The sequence below is a fragment of the Enhydra lutris genome, unplaced genomic scaffold (genome assembly GCF_002288905.1).
Source record: "Enhydra lutris kenyoni isolate GAN:26980312 unplaced genomic scaffold, ASM228890v2 scaffoldscaffold9, whole genome shotgun sequence".
NCBI classification, from domain to species: domain Eukaryota; kingdom Metazoa; phylum Chordata; class Mammalia; order Carnivora; family Mustelidae; genus Enhydra; species Enhydra lutris.
This window is the reverse complement of record NW_019154093.1, coordinates 73,692,582-73,709,837: the sequence shown is the minus strand read 5'-3', so window position 1 is coordinate 73,709,837 and position 17,256 is coordinate 73,692,582.

The following is a 17,256-nucleotide window of genomic DNA, read 5'->3' as shown; positions in this document are numbered from 1 at the left end:
CCAGAGCCAATATTTGGACCCAGGCCTGTTTGAAGCCAAAGTATTTACCCCCTCCTCCATGACCCGAGGACCTCTTTGGAGACCTGTCATGAGCCTCTGGGCTGAAACCCTAAAGCCTATTCCATAGAAGTGGCCATTGCCTTCCAGGAAATAGCCAAAACCAAAACATACACCTTAGTACGGGGAAATCAAATGAAAATACCAAATGTAAACCTGTAGACAGTAAAATGTTTTTATTAACCCCTGTGCTGACATGTTGGCAAGATTATCTTGAGATCGGTCAAACCCTCTGGAGTCAGGTAAAGCCTGATTAGCACCCATACGCTTCTGGCAGGGGCCCGGCCAATGGCCCCCTTCCAAGGACTGAGAAAGAGCTAGAGCAGACACAGACTTACCAGCACTACAGAAAGAGAGAGAGCGTTATAGAGAGAGCACTGGATTGGGAAGAAAACCTTGATTCTAGTTGGGCTCTACTCCATTGGTTGGTGGTAAGGCCTTGGCTGGTGAGTTGGCCATCTGTCCCTTAGTTTTTCTATCTACCTTAGTTTTTCTACCTCTAAAATGGGCAACGCTTCCTTCACACACAGACACACACACACCCAGCTTATTAAATAGGGATAGGAAGCCTGCAATATAAACATAGCCTTCTTTTCAGGCCTGGGGAAGCTAGTACAGTTTACCCTGGCTGGCCAGGCAATGGGCATGGTAGCCCTAGAGCCAAGCCTCCAGGTCCTGAGGCTCCTCCCAGAGAGCTGTTAGGAGAGGTGGTTCATCGAGGCCGCGGATCCTGGAGATCCTCTCAGTTGCTGGAAGCCATTTTGGCTTGTGAGTGTGGAGAGAGGGGAAACTGTCTATCCTGGCCCAGGGGTAAGTGGCTCAGTCAGGTAAGCATCCAACTCTTGCTTTTGGCTCAGGTCATGATCTCACGATCCTGGAATAGAGCCCCATGGGGCTCTGTGCTCAGTGGGGAGTCTGCTTGAGGATTTCTCTCTCTCCCTCTCCCTCTACCCCTCCCTCTGCTTGTTTTCTCTCGCTCTCACTCTCACTCTCAAATAAATCTTTTAAGGAAATAATAATAACAGTGATGATGATGATGGTGATGATACTAGTTTTGGGGCACCCCGTCTGGGGAGGCATTGCTGACGCCATATCTCATTAAATGATCTCAGTCGGGGTTTGGGGCCGCTGTTGACACTCCCTCCCCGGTCCACCCTGCTGATCCCTCCCTTCAGAGTTTAACGTGAAGGAGGATGTGGGAAGACGGAGGTGGAGAAACTGGGGTGGCCCCACAACCCACATTAGAGATCCATCACCCCGCAAGCAGCACGCATGCCCCAGAGTGGACTCCTGTCTCATTGGGGCAATGGCACCCCCTCTCGTCAGTATCATGGTGGGTCCCTTGGTGCTGAGGTCCGATTTCTCCATTCCAGACTTGCTCCTTGGGGCAGCACTATCCTGCCCTTGCCAACCCACACTTCTTGACCCAGTCACGTCCACCCCCAGCCACTATTTCCTGCACCCTCAAGAGGAGATCAGGAAGCTAACCAAGTTTCTCTCATCCATCCATCCACTTACTAAGTAACTACCTATTGAATGCCTTTTACGCAGCCACAGCATCCTACCAGGAGCCCCTCACCTGCTTAGTGGCACCCACTACCCTCTTCTATTGTCTCTGCCTCCGTCAAAACCTGCTCTCAGGGGGTGCCTGGGTGGCTCAGTGGGTTAAAACCTCTGCCTTCGGCTCAGGTCATGATCCCAGGGTCCTGGAATCAAGCCCCGCATCAGGCTCTCTGCTCAGCGGGGAGCCTGCTTCCTCCTCTCTCTCTGCCTGCCTCTCTGCCTACTTGTGATCTCTGTCTGTCAAATAAATAAATAAAATCTTTAAAAAAAAAAAAACCTGCTCTCTGGAAGGAGGCTGATAAATCCACTCATACTGATAGCAGCTAATGTGTTCTCTTTCCCAGGGATATTAACAATTTAACAGGGAACAAAGGGAAGAAGCTGAATGCTGGGATTCCAGCATCCACCAGGGGTGTCCCTGAGATCCCACAACACAGATTGTCCATTCAACCGCGTGCATCCCCAGCCTGGGCTTGCCCCCCAGGACGCCAGCATCACATCCTCTCTGCACCCCCACATAACCACATGGACATCCAGCTCTCCCCACGCGACAGCAGGCTCACACCTGGGACCTCCCCACTGCAGCTTCCGGCTGCCCAGAGCGCCTGTGCCAACACCAGCCATGCCTGCTCCCCAGGCCCCCACCCCTGCACCCAACATGTGGGGACCAGGCTGAGGGGACTGCTGAGGAAAGCAGAGGTGAGAGCCTTTCCATTCCCTTTATTCCCCCACAGTCTGGCCTACACCCCCTGCCAGGAGCCAAGATCCAACGGTATATTCAGCTTGCAGCTGCCACTGGTCATGTGAGCCCATTGCTAGGTTACGGGGACCCAAAAATAAATCCTTCCCAACCAGATTAGAAACTGGGGGCCTTGGATGAACCAGGCTCAAAAGAGTGGCAGGAACACCCACAGTGCATGTGCAGGCTAGGCCTGTTATGAGACTGGGGAACCTTCCCCATACAGCACCCCCTTCATCCATCAGCTGGGGCTCAATGCTGGACCCCCAAAGAAAAATTATAGAGAGTCCCAGAGTCCTTATTGATTACACAGTGAATCAGTCTATGGTGGGGGGAGTTCTTCCTCACTGTCAGGGACTCCTTGGGCAATACCCTTCTCCCTCTTCTTCCCAGCCAACCTCCCCACCATCTGACTGCCCCTCGCCACACCCCATTCCACCCCCAGGGCCCTTGCAAGGCACCATGAACCATTAGCCCTGTGGCTTGTGAAGCCGTCTGTATCAGTTGTCCTTTTCCAGACTTAGAAGGGGAGATCCGCCAGGACACACAGTCCTGGGCACTTTTACAGAATTTTACAACAATCTGCTGAGTTCATTTTAGTCACTCCATTCATAAATGTGGAAAGCGAGGCTCAGAGATGTTAAGTGACTTTCTCAGAGCCACACAGTCGAGCAGCTGGGCTTCAAATCCCAGATCTATATTTACTGAGTCTGGGGAGGTGGCAAGGACGAGGACAGGGAAGCACAACAAAGGAAGGGAACTCCCTGAAAACCCTGCCCTGCGCTCTAATTACTGGATGCTTTACTCGCTCTGAATTGGGCACACAGTCTTCTGCTGCCCCGACCTCTGCATCGTCTGAGTCAGGCCGCAGCTTTGGGCTGTGTCACGTTCTCTGGGGCTGCCCAGGACCTAGTCAGAGTCATTTCCAGTGCTTGGGCCTGGGAGGGAGGCATATGCAACTCCCCATCGATCAGCACCCCTCTACTTCAGAACCTTGACTGGAGTCAGGCTTGCAGAACTCAAAGGGTCATAGGAGGTCAGGTACCTATTTTACAATGAGGAGGCCCAGAGAGGAGAAGCAAGTTGCCCAAGGCCACCCAGCTGACCAGCGAAGGAGACAAGAATTCAAGCCTCTGGATTCCTGCTCCCTTTTTTGCCTGTCATTAGGGCAGACAGCTGGGGTCCACCAGACTCTGAGGCTGGGGTCAACCTGTGGTCCCCTTATACTTGGTGCTCTTCTTTAACCCACTGCATATCCAAGGCCCGCCTAGCCCCATCTTCTCTTCAGCAAAGTGCTCCTCTTCCCCAGCAATGTTCTGAGGGTACCCAGAACCCCCAATCACTTCCCTATACAGGTCCTTGCCTTCTCATTGAGCCCACTCCGATAGTCTCCTAAAGCTCAGGAGCATCCCATTCCCACCTGTTTCAGCTTCCAGCAGCCCAGACAGCAAACTCCATTTCACCCAATATAAGAAGTGTCTATTGAGCATCTACTATGTGCAAAGCTCTGTGTAGGGGGTGCGAGGGAGGGGTACAAAAACGAAGGGAATACAAACCCTGCCCTTTTGGTGCTTACAATGTAGGATGGGGACAAAGCAGGTTATAAGCTTCCAGGGAGACTCCAAGTGCTGGCGGAGATTTAAAGGGAAAAAAGTGAACCCACTCCCTCAGGAAATCTGGGCAGCCTTCGTGAAGGAAGCGGCATGGGTCTTAAAGGAGGGGTAGGATTTTAACTGGTGGTAAATGAAGGGCATTGAGGAAGAGGAGAATCAAGGAGGAAGGAGCTGGTCTGGAAAAAACATGGGGACAGGCAAGTTTAGGGAGTATCAGGGCACTGTTACTTGCCCAGTTTGACTGAAAAAATAACCCACATGTAGGGAAGAAGGGAGAACAGACAGGTAGATTGGCCAGGTTGCGAGTAAGCCAGTCTGAAAAGCCAACACAGCAAAACTGTTTTGAGCAGGGAAATGAAGGGCCTCAGACGTGCCATCCTTCTGTCTTTTTGTTGAGTCAGTCAATAAGTATTTACTGAACTCATAAGTTCCAGAGTGAGGGGTTGAACTCCAGGTTGGGAATTTTCCTTGTCCTTCAGGCCTGGAGGGAGGAGGGAAAACAAACAAGTCACCAAGGACATTGTGTCGGTGAGCATACAACCCAGTCATCTCAGAGGAGAGGGGAGGTCAGAGATGAAGCAGTGAGATCCTAGGACACTCGTGCCCCGAGGTGGGGCTCTCAGAACAACCTGTGTGTCCACTCTATGGGGAGGAGGTGGAGGGTGGAGAGGGACAGTAATCTGAGTGCTTGGAACGTCTCCCCTCTGGATTCATGATGTCATAAAGCTGCCCAGCCTGATCTGCAGAGACACCCCGGACCACCCAGCCGCTCAACCCTGTGCAGGAATGAGGTCCTCTGCTCTGGCCTAAGAGCAAAGAACGGGGCTGGGTTCCCCAACTTGGGCTCCACAGAGCACAGCAGCAGTGCCTGGTCTCTGACTTGAAGGTGGCGGTGGGGGCGGGGGTGCCCCTGATCTACATTTCTGGGGCAGTCCCATCTAAGCGAGGGGTCCTCGCTTTGGACCACTCCATGGAACACTCAGGCAGCCCGATCCTTCTGCAGGCTGGACACTGCTGGGCACAGAGATATGGCCTCTTTCCCAGACATTCTCTTTTTCTACAGGGCCCTTCCCATGGACTCCTGATCCACCAAATGCAGGACCCTCCCCCACAGTCGACTCTTTTGCCCCTCAGTCCAAGGAAGGGCCAGGGCTCCTCGGGGATTCAGAGAGATGGCTTCGAAGTGGCCCTGGGGCACAGGGGTGCTGATGGTCAGCCTGAGGATCCTATTAGAGAACGGTGTGTAAAAGCTCAGTCTCTCAATGGCCTGGTCTGGAAGGGTAGCTCTGTAGGGTCTAAATCCGCCCATCACTGGGACAGGGGTCCTTGGAGAGTGAGGACCTGGGTTGGGGAAAGAAACCGTCCCCCAGGCTGCCCTGACAGCCAGAAGCCACAAGAGGGCAGTGTTGACTACAGAGACTGAAGTCTCCAGGGAACAGGCTTCTTCCTTGGAAGCCCCTACGCTTTTTGTCTCTCCTGGGGGACTTGCTGTCCTTTGGGCCCCGACCTTTTCACCTCTTTGACTTCCCACAGTGTCTGCTGGGAGGTCCAAGCAAGAAGGCCAAGCCCCCAGGAGAAAATCCATCCTACTCCTAGAAGGGGCTTAGGAAGAGATGGACAGCCTGGCATCCTGGAAGGAGCCCTGAACTTGAAGTCCAGAGACAGCCTCCGCATAAGTGAGCAGTGCACTTGGGGCTGCTGCTCTCCTAACTTCTCAGAGCCTCAGTTTCAACGGAGGGCTCGGGATAGGCTTGTAGATTCCCTCAGGTCCTTCGCAGCTCTAGATTTTGAGTCTGAGTCAGCGGCTGTCCTTGAGAGGCATCTCTGGCCGGGGGCCCTGACAGCTTGAAGGATTCAGGGCCCCGGGGGCAGGGGCCAGGTGCAGGAAATAGCAGTGCGCACTTCTGCTTTCCACAAACCAGGTAATTCCCCCTGGAATCACAGTCAGGAAGGAATGCACTGCTGGGACTGGGAAGGAGCCCCAGAAAGAGCTCCCCTCTAAGCAACTCCAGCGGACTGATTTGTATATGACTGTGTCAATAGGAGAAAGGCTGGAGGTGGCCTGAAGGATGTCACCTGCTAGGCTCTGGCTACCCAAAAAGCCTTGGGGCCACGTTGGGCTGCCTAAAGTGGAGATGGGAGAAAGCCTAGATCCCTCCCTCCCAGGTCTTTGCACTCCGGACTCCCCAGCAGTCATCTCCCCTCCCCCCCAAACCCCCTCCCATTGCTCTGACCCCTGCTTCCAGCTCCCTGCCCATACCCTCACTCCCAGGAAGCAGCACCCAGAGCCTGGATTCCAGGGGAAGGTCCTCACCCAGACCCAGACAAGCCTCTTTGACCCCAGCCATTCTCATGAGGTCTGTAATTTCACACCAGGCCCCTGGACACACGGGCCAGCACCTACCCTGATGGGGCATCTGATCTGGCACCTAGGGCCCAGCTCTACCCAGCACAGGGTGTGTCCTGCTGCTTGGATCACAGCCCCTTTCTTCCCCGTGGCCCCATTTCTCCCTTTCCTGTCTCTTCTTTGGCTTCCCTCTTCCAATCTCCCTCAAGAATTTGCTCTCTCCAAGTCCTGGGCCGTCTTCACCATGGGCCTCTGCTGCCCACCTCTCTGTTTCTTTGCCTTAGTGAACACCTTTCCCTTTCCAGCTCTCTCCACCCTCACGTCCTCCTCTGCAGTGCGCACATTGAGAATCCAATCCATCCTTCTCTGGACTGAGAGTATAAATAGCAGAGGGAGGCCGGGCCAGGAGCCAAACTTGCTCACAGCCTCTTCCTTACAGTCCCAGTGTTGGGCATCCAGGATCAGGGCTGGGGAGGGACCCAGGCAGGGTCTCCGGGACAAGGGGTCAGAGGGTTGGGACTGAAGGCCACTGTACAGAGTGACAGACACGGATGGAGGGGTGTGATGGCACCCTGGGAATCCGGGGCTTCCCCTGCAACCCAGGCTCTCCCCACCAGCCTCTCCACCACCGGCATGGTGACAGAGTCCCTGCTTCTACTGCTAGAGAAGGAGCTCTGGTCAGGAGACTCCCTGGGGCCACTGGAGGGCCCTGACCCCTCCTCCAGGGCGCAGATGCGTGGGCCCAGGTGGCCGCCAGCAGCCAGCAGCTGGGGACCGGAGTGGAAGTGGTCCCCTCAGGAAACAGGCTGCACTCTCACCCCAACCAGCTCCCCGGCCTAATTAGACACCAGAACGGGCATTGATCGTCCCTGAGCTCATTATGTCACAGCTGGGGAACAGCTGGCCAGTTTTTTCCAGGCCATTAGCAGCACCATGAAGTGAAGAGAGGGAGGGGGGCGCACAGGCATGATCAATACCCTGTCTGTCTCGGGGGGACGTGGCCCCGTGGCAGTCTCCTTCGGCACTCTCTGGCATGTGTGTCTCTCCAGGCCTGGGCTGCCAGGAGCTGAGCTCCTTGGAATGCTCCTGCAGAAGCCCAGCTCCTTCCAGCCTGAGGTAACCGACCCGTGGCTCCCGAGCTGACCCTGACCGGTCCCACTGGTACCCTCGAAGTCTCCTCCTCAGGGCATTAATGGGGCAGGAGAGAGGTTCGGGTTACCCATGTCGGTCTCAGAGGAGACCTTCAAAGTCCAGCTTCTCTCCACCCCCACAGCAAGATGACACCACTGCAGCTGCTTCTGCTGGCCCCAGGCCCACCTCTCCATGCCTCTGGGCTCAGCGGGGTCTGGTTTCCTGTGGGGTAGGGAGATGGCAGGAGAGATTCTGATCCTTAGGGGAGGGGGGTGGGGTGGGGGGAGGAGGGAGCAAAGAGGTGATAGTTCTCCTTCTCTTTCCCTTCCTCCTGGACCCAGGAAGCAGGTCAGCTGGGCGGCATCCAAGCAGGAGGAAAACTATCCCCACTGCCTGACCCCAGGAGGCCCACTGTCAGAGGCGAGTTCAGGGTGAAGGGAACTGGCTTTTAATTTATGGAGTCATAAAGTGTCAAGGCTGGAAGAGACCTCCAAAATATCCTGAGCTACCCTCCAGAGGGAGGAAGCAAGCTCATTATAATATGCATTAAGCTCTCCTCTGCCTGGCTGACTCTGGTCAAGGGCTGCTAGTTCTCTCTGTTCCTCTCCTGCTTATTCTGCACTGAGCTCTAACCTACCCCGAGGTCTCTTGGGCACATGTCCTCAGGGAACACATGGAAGCTTCGCTCACCGGCAGAGTCCTGAAGACTGTCGGACTCCAGACTCTCCTCCCCCCTGCCTCCATCCCTGCCCCCATCCCCACCACAGGGGTAGGGGGCTGGTGGGGGGAGCCCCAATTGTGGGAAGTCCTGTTGCGTCCAGATACTGAGTTCCTGGGCAGTTTCCCTGCCCTGCTGAACAGAGGCCGGGCAATGCTCTCTGCTCCCCAAATGTAACATGGTAGCCTTGGTTTCCAGAATCAGCAGTTGATAGAGCATAAGAGTCAGAAGTTCTGATTTCCAGACTTGAAATCCTGCTAGCCGGGCTCCAGCCCTGAAGAGCCTGCAGACTGATAATAATGAAAAGTACAGAAAAGGCAAAAGGGCCCTTAAAATGTATTCCTCATGTTACAGATGGAAGAAACTGTGCCCCAGTGAGGAGAAGTGATGCTTCGCTGGTTAAGGCAAATCCGAGACAGGTTTGCCAATGACCAGGTGGTTGGCTGGTCCCATCCCACCCCAGGACCTCAGCTCTAGGTTCCAAAAGCCACTGATCACAAAGTCTAGTGGGTCACCCTTGACCCATCCGGCATGTCCCAACAAACCCAACAAATCTGTCTCTAACACACCCAGAGTACATCCTCTTTCTCAGGGCTCTCAGAACACAGAGGGGACCTGGGGACCATCAGAATGCTCCTTGATCACCCACTGCTACCAGAAGTAGCCCCTTCTCCGCCGAGCCTCCATCAGGTCAGGAGGTGCTGCTCCAGGGATCAAGCCAAAACCAGCCAGGCTTTGCTGTGTCTGATGTTCTTCTGTCCATCTGTCCATCTGTCTGGGTCCAAACAGCACTTAGGGCAGAGGGAGCCTAGTGATAACAGGGCTCTCCTGGAACTTCCTCCAGCCTGATTCACTGGGATGGAGTGAATTAGAAGAAATTAAGCATTGCTCATTCTGCTGACATTGTGAGGAAGGAAAGGGACTATAGGGACTAGAAGATGATGCAGCAGCTGACCTGGGTATCAGAAAGGACGCTAGATGAGCTCTTAGGGACAGCTTCCCCAAGCCACTAGCAGGATAGCCTCATCCTCACTCTCTTCTCTCGTGGCTCCAGACAGGGAGTGACATCCGTAAGCAGCAGGTACAAAGACACCCAAAACCCTTTGTTTCTCCCAAGACCGTGTGGGCGAAGGGGGTGGCCGGATGGGCTGGAGAGGAACTCCAGCAAAGGAGGCTTTGCATTGGACCACTGTGGAAGCAAGTTTGCTGCGAGCAGAGCAAGACAAAAGCAGCGCACCAAGATCAGCAAAGGGTCATGGAAAGGTAGTGAGAGAGGAGCCAGGGACAGACCATCTATAGTCAGAGGGTCACAGGAAGGAGGGCCATCGTTAAAGTCCTGGCTTGAGGTCCCACTGGTGTCGTTTATTAGCTCTGTGGACTGGGGCCAGTCCTGGCCTCTCGGACCATCAGCTTTCCCTAATCTGTGAAAAGGTACAGGGAACAATGAGAAGCGTGGGTTGTTGCTCTAAGGCCCTCATGAGGGAAGGTCAGTGGTATTGCAATCGATGGTCCCCTTTCCTAGGTGCCTCTGTTCTCAGTCCTTTAGAAGAGCAATCTTTTTGAGAATAATAACGTCATGATGGTAACCAAGTGAATAAGTGAAAGAGATGTCAGGCCCCAAGGGGGAGTTTTTCAAGCCTCAGTCGTAGTTTGCTGAGAGAAAGCAGATACCACTAATGATTATATTTGGTAACATGTTTTATGACTTTCGAAGGATGGTTCCATGTACTATTATTTAAGCCACATGGCATTCTTGGGAGGTACATACAATCATCTGAGGCTTGGAGAGGTGGAGCGCCCCATTTTTCCAGATCACTCAACTACTAGGTGACAAGCTCGGTCATTTATCCCAAATCCTGTGTGCTTTCCATAACACTGCTGCTTCTCTCCTCCCGTGAACTTCTACCCCCACCCAGGGTCTCTCCTGCCTCAGACCAAAGGCACACATGTTCTTCCTACTATACTCCTGCCCTATACCACATACTACTACAGCCTATGATGTTTTTAACTTTTGATTTTGAAATAATTTCAAACTTATAGAAACGCAGTAAGAAGGGTACCAAGAACTCCTGTATGCCTTTTGTTGAGTTCCTTGATTTATGTTTCCTTTTTACACTTCCTTCATTGCGAGTACAACTTTCGCACCTCCCCTCCTGCTGTCTCCGCCCCCCCTTTCGTATACATACGTATGTAATTTCTGAACCACTTGAGGGTGAGTTGCAGGTATGGTGCCCCATTAGCTCTTTTTTTTTAAAGAAAAGATTTTATTTATTTATTTGACACAGATTGAGAGAGAGAGATCACAAGTAGGCAGAGAGGCAGGTAGAGAGGGGGGAAGCAGGCTCGATCCCAGGACCCTGAGATAATGACCTGAGTCAAAGGCAAAGGCTTAATCCACTGAGCCACCCAGGTGCCCCACCCCATTAGCTCTTAACTCTTCAGTATATATTTCTTAAAAACAAAGACATCCTCCCACATAACCACAGTACAACAATTACAATCAGGAAACTAACACTAAGACAAAGCTCCCATCTATTCCAGAGGACCCATCCAAACTATCACTTGGCATTCTAATGTAAGATAGTGCCTTCCCTTCTGCCCATTTATTTACTTGTATCTATATTAATTCATCTGTTTCCATGCACTGAGTTACAACCTAATGATAAAATTATTTATTTTGACACTTCGGTTGTCCCAGTCTTGGCCAGTAGGTAACCCTTCTATATATTTTTGACAGGTTCCCATCATTCTGTGAGCACATCCTTACTTTGTAGCACAAACAGATGCTCCAGGCTCATCTAGTACTTTCCAAGCTGATCAATCCTGGTTCTTTGTAGTGGAAAATGATATTTAGAAGCCAAGATCTGGGTGCTTGGTGTCCTCACTGCTATTGGTTTATCACTGTCTCTAGGACCTCATAGCAGACAGAGCTAGAAATAAATATGTACACACACACACACACACACACACACACACATACACTGCTATTTATATTAAAAATATGAGTTCAAACTAGGTAACCCAATTCTGATCTAATACCATGGGGTTTATTCCCTTTCCAAAAATGTAATTCCTTTCACTAACTTGAAGAATATGGCTCCCATTATCCTGAAAATTTTATGTATTTTCTTAATTCCTCTACTTGCAATCAATTTCCTGAACACATACGTCATTTTTTCTGCTCTAGATTCACCAAGCATGCCAGTTGGCCTAGCCAAATCTTGCCCCCCACTCTCCTGACCACACCAGCTGCACTGCCTAAATCCTCCATCCAGATCAAAGGAAAGAGGACAGGAAAGGCACATTCCATAGTTTTGTTTTTTTTTTTAAAGGATTAGATTTATTGAAGAGCTTGTCTTCATCACACATTGAAATCAACTCCACATTCATTCATATAACCTAAAGATATCTGTTTCAATAACAGACCACTTTTAATGTGTTCAATCAAGTTATAGGGCCAATATTTATGAAGTTATTTCTGGATGAATCTGAAAAACAGAATATAACATGTGTGCATTCATTCTGCATCTCTAAAGCTCTCTCACAATCTGTTTTATATCCATGTTAACTTGGGGAGATGATAATACAGAAGCCCCTTGCCCTTACTGGTAAGTTTGGAAACAAAACTTCAAAGAAGGTATGTTTACCAAACCATTTTCTTTTACCTTTTGCATGCCTTGCTTGACTACATTTCCCAGCCTTCCCTGCAGCCAGATGTGGTCACATGACTGAGTTCCAGCAAGTGGAATGTGGGCAAAATTGATGAACCCCACTTCCAGACCGGGCCCATAAAACCTTCCACACAACTCTGCATGCTCCCTGTCTCTTCCCCCATCTGCTGACTGAATACAGGGAATCCAGTGGAGGATTCCAAAGCCTGTAGCAGTTAGAAGAGCCACAAGATGGACAGTGCTGGGTACCTGAACCACCACATCAACTGAAGGCCATCAACTGCACGTTGGTATTAAATTGTCACAGGAGTGAGAATGTCAACTTCTATTGTGATGAGCCACCAAGACTTAGGGGTTGTAAGTTACATCAGTTAGGTCACCCTAACCAATATAGAAAGTAAACGAATGGTCCAAATTTACCCTTTAGAAGCAATGAAGCTGGCTGATTCCGTTGTAGAATGATCTCAGGGTTGTAAGTTCCAGCCCCACACTGAGTATGCAGATTACTTAAAAATAAAATCTTTGGGGGAAAAAAAAAAGCAATGAAGCATAATGTTCAATGAAACCTTCTGATCCCTACCTGAGGGTTCTTCCCATCAGATAAGGCCAAGCATGCACTTGACACCTCAGGACACTGTAACTCTATCTTTTAGAATCTCTCACTATTCTAAAAGTGACATTTTCCTCCTTTGCCCAAGTATATTACTAGCACTCCCCCCACCCCACCCCACTTCTCCCTTTTCTTTTCCCAAGGGAACTGTGGCCCAGAGTTTGCTCTTTCATGGGTTTACCTTTATCAGATGGAAACGTCTGGTTTGTCTAACACCTGATCTCTGGCAGAGAGCATCTTACTGACCCCGTAGAGCTGAGTATTCCCAGTGAAAGGGACAGCCCTTTCAATTTCCTACAAGCGGATTCTGTGGTTGGTGTGGAGGTAGGGAGGCCCGGTAGTCTTGGGATGAACCAAAATCCCTGGGGTGCAAGTTGATTTCTTCCTCTGAACACAGTAGGCCAGCAGCAGTACCGGTCAGCTCCACGTCCTGCTTCTCATAGGCTGATAATTGCTGGTTCAGCAAGTTAGCCCAGCCCAGGCTGCTAGAAGTTTAAACTTTCCCAGAAAGGATGTTCCTCACCCCTCTCCTTTAGGCAAGACATGTTTTCAAGTTTTGAGAGAGAGAGAGAGGTCAGGTAAAGTGGTGCAGGGAAGGTGGGGAACTATGCAGTATTACAGGAGAAAGGAAAACTCAGCCTGGAAATGTGGACATAAGAGACATCAGGAGATTTCCTAATATCACGGTCCAAATTACAGAGTCAGAATCACACAGGCCTATTTCTGAGCTAGCCAAAGCCCCGAAGGTCGCCTCACCTTCGATTCATGGAGAGGGCATCAAGGACCAGAGTGATGAAGGAGCCCATCCAAGGTCACAGAGGTAGTCAGGGCTAGAACTAGAACCCAGACCTTTCAAGTCCCAGATCAGCGCTCTTTGCACTTTTCTTCTCTGCTTGCCTGTCTGACGGGAGCCTCTCAGTTCTAATGGTTGGAGCAGCAGATGTAATTAGGATACTAAGTGCTGAAGAGTGTGCTCCCTAAGGACCTATCTTTCCATGACCTTGGCCAACCCCCAAGCCTCCCTGAAAGCCTTTCCTAGCTTCTCCCATCACCCAACAGGGTCTGACACAAACAGTCTTTCTGGGGTGAGTCTCTCAATTCCAAGGTGAAGCGGGAGTGGGAACATCTCTACTTAGAACTCCAGAGTGTCTGGGAAGGGAAAGTCTCCAGACTGGAAAGGCATGGAAATTTCCCTGAACCCAGAAGCCTGCTTGGAATAGTACCAGCAGCCGCATCACCACTCCAGCCCGGCCTTGTTACTGAGGCAAGCCGCAGTCAGGAGATAATTAGCTTGCTGTTATTTATTCCCCACACTAATCAGCAGCCCACTGCTTGCACAGTGGAGAGGGCTCCCGCCCTCAGAGCTGTGGGGCTTCTCAGGGACCTTTAGTTACCAGCCAGGAAACAAGGAGCAGACAAAGGGCTGGGGAGAAGGGGAGAGGGAGGAGGAGCCCTGACCACAGGACTGGGGCACTGCAGGCTTCCGCAGGGCGCACACTCTCCCTGGGGAGAGGCAGCCCTGGGATCACCAGGAGCCCCAGGCAGTGCGGCACCCCTCTCCGTTTTGTTCTTGGGTTTGGGCTCTGGTCGATAAAGGGCGGCTGGCCTTCAGCTTCGTGTTCTGCCTCACTGCAGTCAAATTGCCTTTTTCCAAGGCGACTTTCAAAAAAAAAAAAAAAGATGACATTTATAAAAGCCTGCTGAGTGGTGACCTTGGTGGGAGGGAGAGAGGGCGGGTATACTGTCCTTGGAAGCAGGCAAAGAAAATAAAAACCCAGAGGGAAGAAAATGCTGTCAAACCTCAAAGTTTTTGGAGCAATCACGGGAGAGATGGCTGTAGGTTTGAGGACGGACGCTGTGTGCTCATTGGCACCAGCTCCTGCCTCCCTCCTCCTCCTTACCAGCACATTCTCACCTACAGTCCCCGTCTTTCCAGCCCAAAGAGGAGACCAAAGGTGCTCCATTCAAATAACAACCACTGGGTAGGGCTCAGACTGACTTGATAACTTCCGGAGGTACTGAACCTTAGATCAGTAGCAGTTGCACAGTGTCTATAGGACAGGCTAGGAGGCTGCCATATGGTTGGAAGGTGGGGAGTAAGGGGAGGTGAAAGGTTTGTCCTGAAGCTATGTTTGCGTAGCAGCACGCTGGGATTGTTTTCCATATATTTTACATCTGTTTGGAATGGTGTAGATAAAGCCCTTCCACACCTTTTCTTGTCCCCAGTTGCCACACAGAGGACTTAGGGGGCATCTGGTCAACCTCTGCCCTTACGTAGGAGTCCTCAAGTTTGCTTAATTCTGTCCTCTGGCCTCCTACCTTTTTTTATACATGGACTCATATGTCGCCTGTAACCATGTATTGTGACCACTTGTGTCTCAGTTTCCTTCACCAAACCCTGACACTTGAGAATAGAGACCGTTTCTTACGTGTCTACCTCAGTATTGCATTTTTCTATTCCTAAACACTCACAGGAGTTTTTGCTATATGTGAATGAGGTGTGTGTGACAGAATGGATGAACACACACATGAAAGGACGTCTGTGCAGAGTAGTCATCCTTCCCCTGCTTGAATGTTTCCTGCGATGAGGAGATCATTACCTCAAGATGGAAACAATCCATTATGAGACATTTGAAATGTCAGAGGATGTTTCTGCCCATGGGATGGAAATCTGCTTTTCTGACACTTCTTCCCAGTAGTACAGTTCTTCCCTTTAGAGGCCCAGAAGAGGTCCTCCACCTAGGATTCCACGGATGAGCTTCTTGAGATCCCTGTCCCCAAGAAATATGTGTAAAATTGTGTGTGTGTGTGCCCTTGTGCTTAGGGAAGGGAATCCATTGGTTTCACAAAGGAGTCTGTATCACCAAATTTTACAGCCACTCTGCATTTGCTTACTCCCTCTTCCTCATGGAAATATACTCTAGACAAATCAAGTGGCCTCAAAATGCTCACTTTTGTAGACTTTTCCCTCCTTACTTTTCCAAAGAAAGCAGATCCCCCAGTTGTTATGTGTCCTGAACAAAATTAACTCTGCTACTCTAACCTCAGATGATTGGGTGGGCGTCAACTCACATACTCAAGTTGACCACGTATGGGTGGGGCACACAGGAGGCCAAAGGAAAGGGCTTGATAGGAATTCTGCTCAAAAGGGTTCTCCATGGGGCGCCTGCGTGGCTCAGTTGGTTGGGCAACTGCCTTCGGCTGAGGTCATGGTCCTGGAGTTCTGGGATCGAGTCCCACATCGGACTCCCTGCTCGGCGGGGAGTCTGCTTCTCCTGCTGATCTCTCTCCTCTCATTCTCTCTCTCTCAAATAAATAAATAAAATCATTTAAAAATTTTTTTAAAAAAGGGGGTTCTCCATATTGGATGGCAGCAATCTGACTCATTTAAAGCCTTTTACAGGGGATATACACATCCTACTGGCACCCACAGAAGGTGGATACATCTGCAGTGACAAACCTCTTTCTGCCTTTTAAAAAAAAATTTTTTTTTTAATTTTATTTATTTATTTGACAGAGATCACAAGTAGGCAGAGAGGCAGGCAGAGAGAGAGGGGGAAGCAGGCTCCCCGCCGAACAGAGAACCCGGTGCGGGGCTCGGTCCCAGGAGCCTGGGATCATGACCTGAGGCGAAGGCAGAGGCTTAACCTACTGAGCCACCCAGGTGCCCCTCCCTAGCTACGATAAACCTCTCTGTGGGGGTCCTACAAACAACCTGTCTTCTGAAAACTATGAGGTATGACTCTTTGTGGAACCCTCTGACTTTTTTTTTTTTTTTCAGCCGCGATGAGAACGAGCCCCGTGTGGTTCGTGCGCACAGGCACGCGCACTGCCTGCGTAACTAGAAATGCTGACGGACGACTGCCCCGCAGCACGCCGCTCAGCTCCCCCGCAGCACACGGGATCCTTCTCGGCGGACGTTACAGTGCCAAGCAGGGAAAGTCAACGTGCACGCGCACGCGGCACTCTCTGCCAAAGGGTCCGGAGACTTTCCCCTAGGCACGAATAAGGAACAAGTCCTTCGTCTGTAGCCTAGGAAACAGGCCTTCAGCACCCTCCGACTTTTCAAAGTGGTTTTTATGACTTCGTCCCAAAGTAGAAGGTCTCATTTTTAAGCCATCCCTCATATATGAGCTACCAAAGAATTCATATCCATTCTCATTCAATCCTCAGGAAACTCCTGTAATAGTGGTTCTCAAATTTGGGGGTACCAAGAATCACTGGGCTTCATCTTACATAGATTTCCCAAGCCCCTGTCCCCAGAGGTTCTAAGCAAGTCTGAGGTGGGCCTTGAAATCCTCTTTTTCATCAGGTTCCTTGGAGATTCTGAGGCAAGCAGTCTGAGGCCCACCCAAGGTGAACACTGCCCTAAAGGGTAATGTTTCCAAAGTGTCCTGATGATCAAAATGTTTCCCAGACTCCTCTCATGAGATTTCCCGTTCCATGGATCAGAGGCTCTGGAATCTGTACCTTTTATAGGGCAGGTATTACAGCTTCCATTCTGTATGAGAAACCCGAGGCCCAGAGTAACTGATCCACAGCCATTACAGCTAGTTGATGACAGGGGTGAGACTAGAACCCAGCTCTCTTGACACTCAGTCCAATGCTCTTTCTACTGGGCCACAAAGGTCATACCGCCTACCTAGAGTTCTGACTGTAAGAGGAAATTGATAGACGTTTGCTAAATTGAATAGAATCCACATACATACATTCGGGGTCCTAGAGGGAAGAAAGGATTTCTAAAGCCTATTTGCATCCCATTCCACCCAGCCTCCACCCAAGGCAGACCTAGGGGTTTAACAGATGT